The following is a 5,545-nucleotide window of genomic DNA, read 5'->3' on the forward strand; positions in this document are numbered from 1 at the left end:
TGGGCCCCTCACTACAAGAAGGACACTGAGGTACTGGAGCGTGTCCAGAGAAAGGCAATGAAGCTGGTGAAGGAGCTGGAACACAAGTCTTGTGAGGAATGGCTGAGGGAGCTGGGGTGTTTAGCCTGGAGAAAAGGAGGCTCAGGAAGAGACCTTATTTCTCCCTACAACCACCTGAAAGTAGGTTGTGGTGAAGCAGAGGTTGGTCTCTTCTCTCAAGTAACAAGCAATGTGATAAGAGGAAATGGTCTCAAGTTGCACAAGGGGAAGTTTAGGTTAGATATTGGGAAAAACTTTGTCACTGAAAGGGCTGTCAGGCGTTGGAACAGGCTACTCAGGAAAGTGATTGAATCACCATCACTGGAGGTATTTAAAAGCCACATAGATGTGGCACTTGAGGGCATTGTTTGGTGGTGGACTTAGGAGTGCTGGGTTAACAGTTGGACTTGATCATCTCAAAGGTCTTTTCCAACCTAAAAAATTCTATGATTTGGCAAAATTTCAAAGGAATTTTATTTGATAGCTGCTCATACTTTGGGTACATATATTACAGTGTTTGCAGGTAAGAACCACTCCCAGTTCTTTTTCAGTCAGTCAAGGAAAGCTGGAGAAAAACACAGTCCTAGAGAAAGGAGCTGATCAGTGTTTCTTGTTCTTTGCAGAAGTTTGCAATCACTACTACAGAATGTTTTTATTCAGGAGGGAAATGTCAGTGTTAATGTATAATCTCCCTAACACTCATCTGGAATGTGTGTTGGCCAGATTTCTTTTGTGTTTGTGAATTATTATTATGTTTTCACTCCCTGCCCCTGGCTGCTCTCTGCTATTGCTAGGCAAGGCTAAAGAGCTGGGATTTGTTGCTGAAAGCCTGGTGTGTCTCAGCAGTGGGTGCTTTGTGCTCTTTACCAACAGACACAGCAAACCCATGAAGGCTGCAAAGCAATTTGGCATATTAGTAGGTGTGGGGTACCATATAGTTGTAAGACTTTGGCCCAGGCAATGAAATGCTTTAGAGCTGTCTGGGAAGGTGCTTTAGTGGGTGCTGGGCTCTGTGCTGGCTTACAGGGCCCAATCCCTAAAGCTGATGCACAGGAGACAGTTGAGATAGGACAGTTCTGTCAGCACCGCCATCAGTGGGAATATTCAGGAACTGAAAGCATGGCTGGAATTGGTTTTAAGTGACCTTCACCAGCACATCTGTGAATCTGGAACTTGGAATGATCGCACAGGTTCTGATATGCTTCATGTTCTTGTCTCCCTAAATGCAGGTTAGAGATGAGAAAAATCCATTGGACTTACTCATGACTTTGAAGTTAAGCGTGTACATCAATGTTGCTTGGCCATGACTAGTTGGTTTTAAGTAGAGATAGAGCATATAGAACATTAAGACAGCTGTCATATTTGTAAACATGCATATAAAATCAGGTATCTGACTGCAGACTTTGTTGGTGGCTCGCTTAAAAGTATTTTAATTACAACTTTCTCAGTGATTTACAGTTAGATGAATCAGGATCCCTCAGCAAAATTTTTATAATGTGTTGGTTGTGCTATATGTTTTGGGAGCAGACAGGGTAGACAGCTACTTTGGGATGTTAATTGTTAGTAGTTCTAATAGTCTGGGGCTTGAAATAACTTCAACTTTCAATGAATAGCTCACTGTCTTGGATCTTGGAGTGACTCCTGCAGAGGAAAGTGCTTGCTCTGGGGAAACACGAAAATCAGGGGCACACGTGTCTGCAGTGAGCTTCCAGGTCTGTTCATGTATGGGAGCCACTGCTGCAAGAGCTGACAAGTTTGGTGTGAATTTGCACCTGTTTCTTCAATTCCCCAGGCATATCCTTGAAGCCGTGTTCCGGTCAATGTGGGCAAGTATCATTTGCAAAGTGAACCAAAACCGAGAAGGAAGAAGGTATCATCCAGTTACTTGGGACCTTTCTCAGGAAACTAAGCATGAGAATAGGGTACATGAAGATAAGTCTTGGGCTTGAAAGCAGTGATGTCCTGAAATGCCTGTGTAACTCCATGGCCAAATCAGGACAGATTTTATTTGCAAAAATCAAGGTATTGATATTCTGAATAAAAGGCATATACATCAAAAAGCTCCTCTTTGAAAACATTAATGTGGTGTAAATTCTGATGGAGGTGTTCTCATTCATTTACCCATGCATGTTTGAAGGCTGTGCTTTCTTGTTTTTTTTCAGCATTTTGAGGTGTGCAGCTGATGAGTCCCAGTTATTGAAGGACCAGCCTGAATTCAGCGGACCAGCCTTGGTGGGCTGACAGATCTGTCCGTGGCAGTGGCCCTTGAAACACAGATTAACCAGAAGTCAGCAATGTCATTTTACCCTCCCATGTGCATGTGACCAAATCTGGATTTTGTGTGGCCGCAGGCAGAGGCGGGTGCAGAGACAGGAGACGCCAATGCGATGCACAGCCGGTGTCATGCCACGGCCTGGTTTGTCTGCCAGCGCTCAGAGCTGCTGCAAGGGCAGGTAGAGCCGATGCCGTGGCAGAGATGGAGGTGTTTGACAGGGCTGTGATTATGTTCTCACCTGGCATTCTTTGCTTTTGTTTCACATGACTGGTGTGTCTCAGCAGAGGCTGAACCTCATCCTGATCCTGACCAGCCAGGTAATGGGCATGCCCTCAGAGGGGCTGAGGAAGGATCAGAAGGGGTTGCAGAAGGGTAAGCGGCTTTCTGCTGTCAGTTGAGTTTTTCAGGGTTAATCAGTAAGGTGAATGTACTTTGCAGCTCATCACATGCCTTCCCCTTTCTGAGGGACTGCTCAGCTTACTTTAGAGGAGAGGTTAGTTGGGAGAAGTTAGTTGGCTTTTTCCTCATTACATCTACTCAATAAAGTTTGCCTTTTTGATTTTGGCCATGTTCAAATTAGATGTGAAATTAGGAAACGGCATCTCTTTAAGAATTTATAGGTGTATTTTGTCAAGGTTGAGTAGGAAATCTTTGGGTTTATTTGTCCCTTCTAGAAACAAATATTGACTGTTAGACCTCTTTAAAGGTTTTGATCCACGCTTTTTCTTTTGAAAGCTGGTCTTGGTTAAGTATTGTGGGAAAACAAACAAACAAGAAGTTTAAAAAGCCAAACTTTTTTAACAGCTATGGAAAAGTGTTCATTTGTTTTGGTTTGCATGGGGAAAAAAATAGATGTGTTTTCTTAAAAAGGGAACATTTTTTTTGACTTTCCAAATTTTGCTAAAAGAGCAACATTTTCTTGGTTCTGCAGTGTCTTTTTAGTTTGTGGGGTTTTTTCCATTCCATCATATCTATTTTTAATGTTAGTGCTGAGGGGCTGTACAGAACTAAAATTAGTTAGACACTATCTTTATTTCCTTTTTTTTTTCTTCTTTTTCTTGTTTTCCTCTCTCACTGATCAAAATTGCAAGCAAGTTCATTGTAGGGATGCTGGAAGTCCTGGCTGTGCTGCTGATGGGGGTGAGGGTCATCAGGTGTCTCTGCAGCCGTCAAACCTGGAGCAGCTGTGGATTGCCAGCCTCCTGGTGGGTGAGCTGGGGTGGCTGCTTTTGTCTGGAGCTGGAGGGTGAAGGATGCCACGATGTTATGTCTGAGGTGACACGCACCTCGTAAGGTTTTCCATGAATGGGGCTCCCACTGCCACAGTCAGACACTCACTGTGGGGTGATGTTAGGAAATGTCCAGGGACCCTTGACAAAAGAGTCAGATGCCCATGAGGTCTCTGAGAGCATCACAGCTGCCAGCGCCAAACCTGGTCCCATCCACAGCCCCAGGCCAGTTTGGGGTAGATGGTGGTACATGGTACTGGCGGAAGGAAAACTGTTGTGGGGCTCCTCTACACTGTCCAGGCCCTCTCAAAATAGGGCAGTGAGCCCTTGGATGGTCACTGGAGGGGGCAGAGTGGGTCATGGGGAGCGTCAAGTTGTGGGTTGCTGCAGGAAGACTCGGGCTGCACCTGCGGCCTGGATAATGCCACTGTTCCAGTGGCCGGGGGGACCCCTGCTCTGCTTATGGGCTGGAGCATGACCCCATATACTGATGAGGAGACAGTGCCATTTCTCCTGGTTACTTTGCCTTAAATACCACCGAAGGATGGGTACTGCCTTTGTTTCCATAGTGCTGCTTTAAGAGAATGAGTAATTGGTCTGCTCCTCATTTGGCAAATGGGAGTTTGAAGCAAGCCCTACGTTCCCACTGGAGTTAGATTTGAAGCAGTCTGGTGGGTTTTTTTTTTTTTTTTTTACATGAATTGCAGTGTTTGACTGTGTGACACACTTGTCGTGTCAGAAGGGATTTGTTTACCCCTGTTGGACTCATTGGCTCTGTCAGCAGAGCTCACTGTTACCGAGTGGGGGAAACAGGAGCTGGGATATATAGGTCCTACAGAAATTCTGCAAATGTGGTGTTTGATTTAAAAACCAAACTGAACCTGATGTTTCAGATCTGGAGGACTGTTTCCATCCAATTATAGCACTGCAAGTAACACATTTTGATCTTTAAAACCTTGGCAATGTCCCTCCAGATCTATATTCTCTTTGAAAAAATACTGCCTGAAATATTTCTGCAGCAACAGTTCAGGCACAAATTTGCTTTTGTCAGTGATGTCTGCTCAAGTAATCATGACAGTTTCATACTATTTTCCTTGAAAGGGCTGTATCTGTCAGATGCTAAGCCTTACAAAATATTGCCTGCTGGAAAAGTGTGTTATGTGCAGATTTATGCAGGGCAACTCACCAAGTGAAATTTCTGTGGCAGGGGATGAATTCAAGTGGGTCTTGTCCTTAGATGTTTGAATAAAAGTATGAATCGGTTTTCTGACAAGTTTGGCCTAACCCCCCCTCCTGCCCCAAATACTGCAAAAGTGTGACTTGGACATGTGATAGGAATAAAGCAAATTATGCTCTCTAAATGCAGAATTAAGTTGGATGGCCCAGTAAGTGGCATATGGAAATGGATACACGTAGCATAGATGTGAGTCATGCCCATGCATGTCAGCAGTTGTGATCCAGAGGAGCACCCAGGTCATGTTGTTTAATCCCATGGACCAAGAGCATCAGAGGTACTGAATGAGGAGGCTTTCAGCAGTTGATCAGTGCTACAGGTATTTGTGTGTGCTGTGCTGTGCCTCGGGTGTTCATTAGTGCCTGGTGAACAGTGCAGGAGCTCATTTTGGTAGCTGTACCTCTGATGAGGCATCAGTGTGCTGTCATCCCATGCTCGTGCTGTGTCCTGGTGATGAACAGCAAGGACAAGGGTCTGTTTGGGTTTGATCCCTTTCCAGAGCATTGCAGTGAGCACAGCTTTGAGCCTACTGGTGAACACAGGCCATTGTATTCAGCTGGTGGAGTGTATTCACCACTGTGGAGCGGTGTTCCTCTGCACCGCACGGGTTGCTGGTGGGAGGGTGGATCTAATTTTCAGACCAGTGACTCCAGTCTTTACAGCTCTGCCTTAGTGGAGAAAAGTGTTGCAACATGAATCAGCTCCATACCGGTGCTTTTGGGCAATCCTCTTTGACGGCCATCAGGGAGGGCTTCTTTTGCGTTCCTT

The sequence above is a fragment of the Chiroxiphia lanceolata genome, chromosome 3, assembly GCF_009829145.1.
Source record: "Chiroxiphia lanceolata isolate bChiLan1 chromosome 3, bChiLan1.pri, whole genome shotgun sequence".
Taxonomy (NCBI): Eukaryota; Metazoa; Chordata; class Aves; order Passeriformes; family Pipridae; genus Chiroxiphia; species Chiroxiphia lanceolata.